The following is a 13,337-nucleotide window of genomic DNA, read 5'->3' as shown; positions in this document are numbered from 1 at the left end:
CTGCCAATTCAGATCAGGGAGACAGACACCCTCTCTACTTTTAAGATTAGGCTTAAAACTTTCCTTTTTGCTAAAGCTTATAGTTAGGGCTGGATCAGGTGACCCTGAACCATCCCTTAGTTATGCTGCTGTAGACTTAGACTGCTGGGGGGTTCCCTTGATGCACTGAGTGTTTCTTTCTCTTTTTGCTCTGTATGCACCACTCTGCATTTAATCATTAGTGATTGATCGCTGCTCTCTTCCACAGCATGTCTTTTTCCTGGTTCTCTCCCTCAGCCCCAACCAGTCCCAGCAGAAGACTGCCCCTCCCTGAGCCTGGTTCTGCTGAAGGTTTCTTCCTGTTAAAAGGGAGTTTTTCCTTCCCACTGTCGCCAAGTGCTTGCTCACAGGGGGTCGTTTTGACCGTTGGGGTTTTTCCGTAATTATTGTATGGCCTTGCCTTACAATATAAAGCGCCTTGGGGCAGCTGTTTGTTGTGATTTGGCGCTATATAAATAAAATTGATTTGATTTGATTTGATGATGCATGATGCTCACTCAAATCAGCATGCATCTTCTCTCTGCTTCATTCTGATAGTGTGTACCCTAACATCTTAAATTAATATTTTCACCTGCAAGAAACCTCTGTGTGCGGTCTTAATCTGGGAGTCCATTCCTCCTAAACCTCATACTTTAAATCTTAAGCAAGGTAGCCAAGAAAACCGTTGCAAGATATATACTTCTGAAAAAATTGTCATCAACTCAGTAAAAACAAAACAGTTTGGAATCAGTGATGGCTCTTTTGAAAGATCAAGAGGAATAGAGGTAATAATAATAATAATAATAATAATAATAATAATCATTATTGGCTTTGTTTTCACAAAATAAGAGGAGGGCTTATCGTAAGTCACCGCTGTGCTTCATGTCATTATCCCAACATGGTCTGTCAGCCACTGTCTGTGGTTGGCAGATGTCATAAAATAACCTTGTAATGGCTCATTTGTAACATTTCTGGGTAGAATCATATGTTGTCTGATTTACATCTGACATTATGATACTTAGGGGTAGGTCAGCGCCACCGTTTCTAGGAGTTCTTTGCAGATCTGACAGTTTGCTTTCCTGACAACTCTCGACTAATACAGGTAAACCTCATTAACTCTCGCAAGTTGGTGTCCACAAAATCGTACTGCAAGTTATCTGAAACTGTGAGCTAACGAGGTTGACAAAAAAGCAAACTTAAAATCAGATTAAAATCAACTTAAAATCATCTTACCTTGCCATATTATAGTTGTTTTGACCATTTGGAGCATAGATTATTTCTTGAAGAAAGTGTACATCTTAGGTTGTACCCTCTCGACTAGCTCCTTCGTAGATAAACACTGCTGGTCCTGCATCACAGTTACAAGTTGCTAAAAGGGTGGACGTCTGGAGCTTTTCCTAGGTGAAGACCATGAGGTTGGCATCATCTTCATCGTAATCTACAGGCTGACTGGTGGATGGCTGGCTGCTGGTGGATGGCTGGGAGATGAGCTGGCTCCGTGGAACTGGGTCTTAACTGTTAAAAGGATCTCCAAGGGCATTGGTCCAACATTTCTTGACAGAGTCCTTGTGAATGGACTTACAGGCAATTTACACCTTATGGATGACCCGCCTTCAAAGTCAGCTCCCACAGAAAGGTCTAGATCCTGAGGTTGACTGACACCATGTCCTTGATGAGTTTCTTTCTGTAGAGCTGTTTCAGGGTGCTGACGACTCCTTGGTCCGTGGGCTGGATCTCACTGATGAACTCATCCCATCTGTTCAAAGTGATGTTAATCAGTGAAATCACCTGCTTGAGTCAGTGGCTGCAAAGAAAGCCTACACCCTCTTGGCCATTTCTGGAATACATTGGACATCACTACTTTAAGCTTTTCACACCTCAAAACCAAGGTCTCAGCTTAGGGATAAGCGGCACAATTGTCTAGGAGTAGCGCGGCCTTCTCTTCCACTCCACGGTAGCATAGGTGCTCCTTCACCGATAGTACAGATGTCTTCATGAACCATTGCTGGAAGATGGAGGCCATCTTCCAGTTACTGTGGGAGTTATCATAAAGCATGGGAAGAGTGTCCATGTTCATATGATGGAAGCATCTTGGAAGCCGAAATTTTCCAATCATCAGTGGGGCCAGTTTATGGTCTCCTTCCCACTTGGTGTAGAGCAGCAGGGTCACTCAGTTCTTAGACTGCTTGAAACCATGGAATGCACCTGGGTCTTGTTTTGTAGCAAGTTTAGTCATAGGCAGTATTGTAAACCTGCAATGCTGACAGGTTCTGTTCTTTGACCAGAGCTTGAAGTTGAGGAAGAAAGACCTCAGCAACTTCATTGTTTATAGAACGGATTTCCCCAGTGATGGTCTTCTTGATGATGCAGTGTCATTTCATCCAGTGGTACAGCCATCCGTGTGAACCTTTGAATGCTGAAGAACCTCCCTTCACCTCATTGAGTTCTCCAGCCTTGGATTGGGTGATAGGACCAGAGATGGGAATGCCCGCTGCCCTATGGTCTGTAAAGTAGTTGAAAAGGGACTTGTCTAGGGTTGGGTTCTGGGCATGGCAAACCCTCCTGCTCTTTAGCCCTTCATCACTGTTGATTTCTTGGATGAAACTCTTGATTTAAAGCCAAAATGCACTCTGACTTTTATGAATGTAAGCTAATGAGGTTTACCTATATATAGATAGAAGATAGATTTCTTTCAGTTTTTACTCACTGTCTGTATAGGCACTGGGCTAAGGAATAGTTTGTTCTCAATGCAAGAATTTTTAAATTAATATTTTTAGAATATTTCCCTTTTATTTCTATCTTACATGCAATTTGGTGAATCATTGCCCCACCTATGAATTAAAGATAAACAGAATATACTTGGGTTTGACAGAGGTATGCATGATGTATGTGCCCTCTAGTTACAAAAATCATTCTGTCATCATGAAATGCACATTGCAGTGCAGGTGTATTTCATAATTATAGAATCTGTATCATAGAATCTATATTGTCATAGCCAAGTGGCCTCTGTGCGCATGTGTATGGCTTTGATCATGGCGATATCAGGCAGAGCTGACATTTGCAGTTTGGTATCCTTATGTATTTTGGGTCAAGGATGAACGTTGCAAAAACGGAAAGTTGATAGGACAAATATGTTTTGAGAAACTCTAGCTAAATAGTCAGCAGTAGACATCGTGATGCAATGCACCATGGGAGTTTGGGTTTTGGGGTGTTAAATGTTGTTATTATGGTTTATGTTAGTTTAACAGTGTTGTTAGTGTTATTGATTTATGTGTTTTTTGTAGTTCATTTGGTTTAATCAGTTTAGTTAAGTGTTATGTTGCTATTTCCATGAGTGGCTTAAGTGTCATGCTCCTAGTACCTTAAGAGAAAAGTGTAGTGCTTTTAATGTCTTCCGCCACAGTCTGTGTTTATCAAATTAAAAGCACCTGCTTATAGCAGAATGCAGAAAAGACAAAAAGGTCTGCGTGCGTGCGTGTGTACAATTTTGATCATGCACAAACTGAGGAGAGCTGACATTTGCCATTTGGAATGTTTATGTATTTTGGGTCAAGAATAAATGGCACCAAAACCAAATGTTGATAGGACTATTTTCAGAGAAGCCACATATATTAGGTAATAACATTGAACAATGGACTTTGATATTTACATTTTTAAAGCATGAGTGCTTGCATGTGTGCGTGCGTGATCTTATTTAGTAAGTTCAATGTAAGTACATAATAAAATTGTAAATACATTAAAAATACATGGATGAAAAGTGACAACACTTATTTCCATTGTGGTCCATTTAAAAATAAAATGACAAAATAGAAGTAAACAGAAAATTATAATAATAATAATACTGATAACAACAACAGCAATAATAATAATAATAGTGTATATATGATAACAAGAACCTAAACAATTTATATATTAAGACAGTAAATTGTGATTTAAAAATTATGTAATTAACAGGAAATAAAAGGGTTGAGTTCTTCTAAAAACTGTAGAGGTCTAAGGTTCTAAAACATTCTGAACTGTCACACCATTCCAACTCATTATAGAAATGTTGAACAATTTATTACCACCCTTGAAAAATGTCAGCTACCTGTTTTATAAACACTGCCCAATCTAGAGCCTGTGGATCCTCACGGGCAATGCACTAGATACAGTTTTCTTTCTGAAGTGCCTCAGAATTTGCATATCCGGCGATTCAGTGCTGCAAATGTCGACTTGCATATCACTTCATTGGTCACATAAGCTGCTAATCACTAGCAAAAACAGTCTTCACTCTTTAATTAGTCTTTTTCTTTACATCTTCTGTGCTTACTGTCCACAAAAACATGATTAATGCTTTACATGCCCAACTTGTTTAATAGCTATCAGCTTCACTAAAACTTAAACCATGTTAATGACATTTAATTAAGGATAGAATCCCATGTAGGGGATGAGATCATGATTTAGCCTCTTTAATCCACCAAAAAGTCCCAGCTATGGGCCTCAGCAGTGATCACTGCCATCAGTCACACCTAGGGATTAGAGCAAGGGAGGCAGCACTGCACAGCAGAGACATATTGCTAATTTCACTGAGCTGAGAGATGAGGTGCTGGATGCACAGGCTGTTGTAGAAGTGAAACAAAGGTTGGCAAGATGTTAATCAGGATTTCATGCTGTTCAAGAGACTGCAGTCAAGATGACTCTTGCATGAGCTGAAGATTGAATGGGGGAATACAGGTCAGGGCCATTGAGGGACTGTACCTGGTGCTTTGAAACTAACAGATCTCTGATGAAGACCTGAGAGGCCAGGCCAGGGCGTGAGCTGAGGGAATGAGACTTGGGCAGAGAGGCAAGGTTAGGCTTTTAATTCCAAGGCCCAGTCCCTGTGCTCCAGGCTTCAGTCAAACAGCAAGGCAGGTGTCCATCTGATCTCACACCCCCACAAGGGAGGAACTGCAGAGCAACAGTCACTGGAGCTGCACAAATTGAAGTGTCATCTCCAGAGTCAAGATGCTCACCAATTTTCTGCATGCGCATTAGTGAAGAGTTGGGATTCAGCCAATGAACAAATGGCTGCAGTTACACTCTCAGTTCGGTGACTGAAGTGTGTGTGCATGTATGTGTGTGCGTATGCTTTAAACATGACTTAAATATGTACATCGGTTGCACATGACCAGAATGTGCCCAAATCACATACTTTTCTTATGTTTCTCATTTAGAAACATTGTGTAATATAACTCTTAAAGTAGAAAATTTGGGTATTTATAAAGCCCCTGTCTAATATGAAAAATTGAAAAAGTTTTTGTTCCAAAGTTCTGCCCTTCATCAGGTATGGACAAATTACCCAATGGGTGTGAGGAAGTGTGAGGGAAAGCTGCAGTGATCTCAATGAGACACTGAAACATCATAAAAGAGAAAGGTGAGAGGAAAAAGTCAAGTTAAAGTTAAATGAAAAATGCTTATGTTCGCGTCTCTCGCAGTCTGGCACATTTATTATTGGAAGCCACACAGAGAAAAGTAGTGGTAGCGGATAGAAAAAGAGACAAATCCATTTGGTAAAGTAGATGCAAATCGATGAGACTGGAGGCAGGCAGGCCAGAGTGCAACAAAGGGAAGGGTGTGTGTGTGTGTGTGTGCTTATATGTGTGTTGTGCCTGTTTGTGTGTGTGGCTGCGCACAAGAGACGTCCCAGATTACTTTCGCTGATTGATCCGGTCTAGCATCCGTCTGACCTGCAGGACGTTTCAGAGCTCAGAAGATGCTGGTGGAGGTGGAGAGACTACAGAAGAGAGAAACAGCATGGAAGAAAGGGAGAGGAGAGAAAAATAAAAATCAATAAGAGCTGAGAGTGTTCCAGGGAACTTGACTGGCCAAGAAGCTGAGATAGTAGTCTTATTAATCTCTTTCAGTTTCAGTTGGTTTCACAGCAACTTCAGTTCAGTGCCACTTAAGGGAACTAAAAGGGAATTTTTAGTTTGAGATCACAAGTACCAGGTCCATCTGCAGTTTGTGTTAGTAGGAATGTGATGCACAGCACAAATGATCACTTTATTCACATCACATAACAGCAAAAATACACAGCTAACATTTTGTGTCAAGACAGTTTTGTCCTTTATTATTTTAAGTCAAAAACTTTGTAAATACTTTTGCCTCAAGCTAAATCAGGTGGTTGTATGCCTGCTCCATTTTGTAACTCTCTGACAGGATCTAATATGTAAGCAGATCCTGCAGCACAAATGTCTACTCTGCAGTCTCCAGAGCGTCCATGTGTCCCTGCCAACTGAGGGTAAATTGATTGCCAAAGCTCTGTAAGAAAAAGTGGGTGGGGTACATCCACTCGGGCAGCAAGCTAGAGTCGTGGTTTATGGTGAAAAAGCAGCACACTAGCTGCGTTTACACAGACCCTAATAATCTGATAAATATTAAGATTATTCCATCTGAACAGAAACACCACAGATGAATTTTTCAATCAGTATGAAATATTTGGATCTGATCAGAATTTCAGTCAACATTGGTACACTCCTTTAATAATCCTTCATATGCAAAGATGTTAGTGCCCATTGTCAAAAAAGGCTTAGATTGCCGTGTACATGTGTAACTCATCACTTTCATCATGATGTAGGATTAATAACATATGGGACTTTCACACCGGAGACGTCGGCCGTGGCAGGGGCATTGCGAATCGGTCTAAACAGCATTATTTTCAATGAGACGCCAAGCGTCACATCAGAAACCGAGCTAAAAGTGATGCTTCGCTGGGAGTGCTCATTGCCGCTTGTCGTCAGGCTGCTGCAGTCAAAGTTCAACCCAATCCAACTTTCGTTGCTCTGCGCTGTGACGTAGCTTCGCACTGTCCAATAGAAACGAGGCGTCAGACCAAAACATGGAAGACTGCAGTGCAGAAACCAGTGATCTGTATAAAACACTGTTATATACAGATCACTGGCAGAAACGTGTCCCATAACTATTTTGTACACAGCAGTTTTCTGACAAAAATCCTTGCAAATGTTTTTTTTTTACCTCAAAATTCATTTTTGATTACTGTAAAAAAGTTTAAACACTTGTAATTAAAATAGTAAAAAAAATAAAAGATTCTTTGAAACTTTTGTTCAGCTGTAAATTAAAAACATAACTTACCTGTTATTTCAGATTCGCTGATTTCTTGTTTAACAAAAGGAACCTTGGACATTTATTTTTAGACAAATAAAAGATTATTCATATCTCATTTCAACCAGAAAAAAGACATGGTAAATAAATGCAAATGTTTATTATAAATGCAACAGGAGATAATAATGACTGCAGTGTGATTGCAAAGTAAGATTTCTGTGACATAAACTTCATGATGAAATCATTTTTTTTTAAATTGAGTCATTTCAAATTGTAATTATGTCAAAGTATGTGATTGCCTTTAATGTTGTGATCAGGACAGAGTAATTTCTAAAATATGAATTTGACTAGTTACTGTGCAGAACAGAGGCAGGGCTTCTACCTGTGCAAATGTCTTTTGACTTAACTTTGATTTCATGGACATTTTTAATGATCCATTCATTTATTGTTAAAATATAAAATGAAACCGCTTTTTAAAAAAACAAACAATAAAATAGTTGCTGTTTAAAAGAGCCTTTTATTTAGAAGCAGGTATTGATTTGCTGGATTCTTGGGACATTTAACCAAATGAAGGTCTCTTCTGCAGCTTTGACCTCTGGTGGTGTTGTTGAAGACACTTTTCTCCCATTTTGAAGAGCAGAGATGTTTTCTTCTGACTGGACTTCATGGTGTTCTGCTAATCACTGGAAGTTTTTGAAGTGTATCTGTATTTAGGTTGTTTTCACAGCAAATGTTCCTGATTGGGACAAATAAAAAAAGAAATATAAAGAAACACTAAACAGTTTTTAAAAAGTTATTTAAAGTTGAGCTTTTTGTGGTCTCAACAGTAACAAAAAATCTGTAGCTTTATTTGGAAAAAATTAAAATAGACAACCATTTACAAATTAAAGCATTCACTCAGCTCAACTGTGCTAAAAGGCTAAACTAACATTAGCTGAGCATTAAAACTTCAGTGCAGTAAACGTCACATTTTATTTTTAAATTATTCTCACCTTGAGAAAGCTGCAGAACTAAGCTCCGTTGGTCAAACTGGGTGTTTGTATATATCCAAAAAGTGGAAAATTTCAGATTGAGTCGGTCTGCTTCATCATCTCGGCTGCCTGTGTTGTTCTGTCTGGGGATGAGGCCTGAACACCCGCTCCTCCGTGCGGCTTTGCCTGCTGTCGCGGTTCCATTGATACACCACCAAGTCGTCAGTCCTCCCTTGGCTCGGTGTTACTCCAAAAAGTTGCTGAAAAAAAGCTTCTCCCAGCAGGGTGATGGAAGAAACATTCTATTGCTATTTTTAAAAGCTTTTTTATGGTCCTACAGACGCAAATCCAAGATGACGATCACTCCGCTTTTTTCGAGTTGTGGATGAACCAGCCAGAGTGTGACGTAGCAATCTCCGCCCCCCCTTGCTACTTCCAACGCGACTGATGTCACTGACATGCTTTAACTGCCACTGCTAAAGCCTGCAATGTGAAAGGCCCAATAGTCTCTGACCACTTAAGGATCAGATAATAAGATTTAATTTTCCATGAAGAGATGAAAGGAGAAGCTATGCTTTTGCACGATATTTTAAAATGAATTTTAAAAAATGGTTGATCATTTTGATAGCTGGAAACAAACAGAATGAAGAGTTGTTCCATATTGAATGGAATACCAGGCCCTGTACCAGGACCAGGACTTTCATCCCCATGACTCTGGTCTGAAGTGGAGAAAGGGACATCCCATATCTGTGCACTGGATCACCCCTGTCCGAGCATCAGCCCATCCCATTTTTTGACAAATGTTTGTTAAAGGCCCACCTTAAATTAAATCATTTGTTATGAAAGTTGATAAAATGCCCACCCTAAAATAAATTAGTTTTGTGAACCCAACACATCATAAAAAGCAAAAAAAATAATGTTTTTACATTGCTTTATCTTGTCTCCTCCATATCTTACCTGTGATGATGTCATCAGTGTGGGCTGCTAGTCATTGCATGACAATGACGTCGGTTTGAATGTTTGCAGTCTGAGAGTTTTGGCACACAATGTGACTGAGTAAACTGATTAGAACGGATTTAATTAATAATTTGTGCAGTAGCAAAAATCGTCTAATGCATTGGTTTTTGGTGGATTTCGAGCTCTGATGGAATAAGTGGATAAACACCGGTTGCTGGTGTGCAGTTCTTCTGGACATGAACAGAAGATTGAAAAGTCATCGCGCTTCACCTCACCTCCTGCATTTTGCCATTGAAGATGGAATTCTGCTGTGATGGATTTTCTGCTGCTGACATGAGAATGCAGCCTAACACTGACTGGATGTCCACTGGCAAGCTACGAACAAGTATAGGACAAAACAAACATGTGACCAATCAGGAAAGTTCTTTGTCTGATATCTGCTAAATGTTTTGAGTATGTACACAACTTTCCAAAGGACTCGCCAGACATCAGCTGATACGAAACATATTTAATGAATGAGAAAAGGATTTGTACAGGACAGAAACGGACACACATGGACTGTGTGTTATTTGTGATTCATTTTTAATTGTGATGAAATCAGACCTATTATTAAGCTGGCTGGTTGGACGAATGTAATATTGCTCGTGCATTGGCCCACCCCCTCTTCAGGCAGAGTTTAAACGGAAGGCCCAGGTGCGCTCTGACGAGTGAGTATAGTAAGTAAAGAGTGCACGATAAGATGGTGGGATTCTCCTGCTTTTGTGCTCTTGTTCACAGCATCTCTCGTGCTCACTCTTGGGCAGCGAAAAATAAAATGGTGAATCTGTTGTTGAAATAAAATTGTGTGGGGCAACACAGTTTTATTTTAGATCATCCGATTTAATCAAGTACTACGTATAAACAAGGGTATCTATCTGATCATTTTTTATTACGATCACATTGCATGTGGTGGTAAGAGTGCATTCCTTTATGTAAATGTATCTAGTGACAAAGGAGAAAGGAGCAGGAAAGGAAGGTAGAAAGTCAGTGGTCATCTAAAATTACCCGCACTATAAATTACGTAGGACTGAAGAGAAGGACAGACTTTCAATTTTCTGGCTTACTGTTAAAGAATGTCTTGTAAAATGGATTATATATAATCATAAAGGAACACTAATTCCCAGGTTGTTGTTGTTTTTGACTATTAGAGGAAAAGGTTCACGTTCTCCTTCTTTGCTGTAGGGCAGTAAGACTCTTTCTGACTGTAGCACCCACACAACTCTGGCCAGGAGCCCAAGGAGACAGGAAGCACTTTTGTGGCATCAAATATTAATGGTGTTATAGAGTGTATTGATTATGTAATAAGTTTTTCCAGCATCTGAGCACCGACTGAAATGTATTCCCTGAATAATTGAAAATGTATCCATGAGCGGTTTTTCATCTCAATAGTTGGTGAATGTAATTTCATTGTACCCTTATTCCAGTGTTATTTGAGATTTTGTCACAAGGTGTGTATGTGTGTGTTCATGTGATAAATGTGAGGAGTGAGTGAATATGAAGAAAGATGAGATTGCGTGTGTATGTGTGCTTGTTTTGACTGCAGCTGTGTTTGTTTTATCAAATGGTTGAGCATTGGAGATTGAGCACTGAATAGTGTTTGGAAAATGTGGCACACAGATTTAGATACTTTTCTAAGAAATGTAATATTCCTTTTGCAAACACTGCACTGTACGTTAGCTGTGGAAATGAGGACTCATACACATCTGCTTGCTGCTTAGATTTTTGTCACTACATTTGTACACTGTCTGCTGCACTGTCTGCTTACTGCTGCACAACATTTCCTTCCATACTCAGTATGTAAAATGACAGCTTTGCAGAATGGGTGAAAAAATGCATTTGTTGTTTCACCTCTATTTAACATAACCTTTTTTTCATGTTAGTGTTTTACTTTCACAGAAAATGGATGGGACAGGTTGTTTTAACATGCAGTCTGCACATTTTTCGCCTGCCCACTTATCGAGCCAACCAAACAATAAGTGGTGGCTTCCAATTTTAGCTGCTGTGGGTACCTTTGTCCTTGGGATGTAGCTATCCCTAACATTATCCATTCTCACTCTTTGAAATGGATATGAATACATGTCATGTGGTTTGTCCAGAGGGCATCTAAATAAAACTAAATGCTTTTAAAATGTGACTGTACATTAGGATTTGAATTGAGAAAAAAAAGAAACAGGTTTTTCACCACTTTGTGTCATTTCTACTGCTGCTATTAGTGGTGCTGAATGATTTTTGGAAATAGCTCATTTAAATTGTTTTTGCCTCTGACTGCAATTTAAATTGTTTTCAACAAAAAGTAAGTTCAATTCTCATTCCCTGTTGGTGATGTAAGTGGTATTACACAGTTTTAGATGTGTGAAGAACAATCCCAATTTTTCTATATGGAGAAGTATCAGATTCATGGATGCATTTGATTGGAGAGCCTTCCAAGATTCTTTAAGAATACAAATAAAAAACAGAACAGGGAACCTAAATGTCACCTGTTTTCTAACCAAAAAATTAGGATTTCATCTGTATTAATACCAAATAATATATACACTCAACAAAAATATAAACGCAACACTTTTGGTTTTGCTCCCATTTTGTATGAGATGAACTCAAAGATCTAAAACTTTTTCCACATACACAATATCACCATTTCCCTCAAATATTGTTCACAAACCAGTCTAAATCTGTGATAGTGAGCACTTCTCCTTTGCTGAGATAATCCATCTCACCTCACAGGTGTGCCATATCAAGATGCTGATTAGACACCATGATTAGTGCACAGGTGTGCCTTAGACTGCCCACAATAAAAGGCCACTCTGAAAGGTGCAGTTTTGTTTTATTGGGGGGGGGGGGGTACCAGTCAGTATCTGGTGTGACCACCATTTGCCTCATGCAGTGCAACACATCTCCTTCGCATAGAGTTGAAGAGAACACCTCTCCAACGTGCCAAACGCCAGCGAATGTGAGCATTTGCCCACACAGGTCGGTTACGACAACGAACTGGAGTCAGGTCGAGACCCCCATGAGGACGACGAGCATGCAGATGAGCTTCCCTGAGACGGTTTCTGACAGTTTGTGCAGAAATTCTTTGGTTATGCAAAGCAATTGTTTCAGCAGCTGTCCGAGTGGCTGGTCTCAGACGATCTTGGAGGTGAATATGCTGGATGTGGAGGTCCTGGGCTGGTGTGGTTACACGTGGTCTGCGGTTGTGAGGCTGGTTGGATGTACTGCCAAATTCTCTGAAACGCCTTTGGAGACGGCTTATGGTAGAGAAATGAACATTCAATACACGAGCAACAGCTCTGGTTGACATTCCTGCTGTCAGCATGCCAATTGCACGCTCCCTCAAATCTTGCGACATCTGTGGCATTGTGCTGTGTGATAAAACTGCACCTTTCAGAGTGGCCTTTTATTGTGGACAGTCTAAGGCACACCTGTGCACTAATCATGGTGTCTAATCAGCATCTTGGTATGGCACATCTGTGAGGTGGGATGGATTATCTCAGCAAAGGAGATGTGCTCACTATCACAGATTTAGACTGGTTTGTGAACAATATTTGAGGGAAATGGTGATATTGTGTATGTGGAAAAAGTTTTAGTTCTTTGAGTTCATCTCATACAAAATGGGAGCAAAACCAAAAGTGTTGCGTTTATATTTTTGTTGAGTATATGTAGGCGAATCGAATGCTAAAGTTTGTAGAACCGTGCTTCAGTTTTAATTAGTTGGCCAGTGCTCCTTGATTTTCTTCATGGTCTGACCAGAAGTTGAAAATTAAAAAAAACAACAACAAAACACTTAGTTTTTCCTATTGGGTGGACCTTTTCCAAACTTGCCACAAAGCTTCAACCTCAGCCTGAGCAACTGCACACAATGTACCATTATATTAAAAAAGATCATTTGTCAAAATGACAACTTAGAGTAGACGGAAGATATTGTGGCCAACAAGAGCAGTTATTTTGTGCACGTTGTTCAAACATACTGATGGCATATCTGCAATTCCAATTCCTGTCGGAGCATCAACAGTTAGTGTTTTGGTTGGGACTCTCTTATCATTAACATTCAGTCCTACTTGTTCTCTCAGTACAGCTTAGTGTCCTCACTGAGTTAAAGCTTCTCTTCTGCACACTCACATTTTACATATCCAGGAAAAGTCCTATTGTTATGCAATTAGCTATTAATAGAATTTATAGTCTTGTTAAAATCACTCTTTTGCATTGTAATTTTTATTTAAAGAGGATTAATCATTCAGCCCTATCTAATAGTTATCCCTTGGTTTTCACCAG

General features: G+C 39.6%; 1 protein-coding gene across 7 annotated transcripts in view; it reads left to right on the top strand.

The window, feature by feature from the left end:
* The window catches only part of elavl4 (ELAV like neuron-specific RNA binding protein 4), a 258,140-nt gene that overhangs the window by 67,467 nt on the left and 177,336 nt on the right, over nt 1-13,337 (top strand). The gene's annotated exons all lie outside the window — the stretch shown is intronic.

This window comes from Thalassophryne amazonica, chromosome 10, assembly GCF_902500255.1.
Source record: "Thalassophryne amazonica chromosome 10, fThaAma1.1, whole genome shotgun sequence".
Taxonomy (NCBI): Eukaryota; Metazoa; Chordata; class Actinopteri; order Batrachoidiformes; family Batrachoididae; genus Thalassophryne; species Thalassophryne amazonica.
Note: the sequence above shows the minus strand (reverse complement) of the source record. Positions and strands in the feature narration are given on the sequence as shown.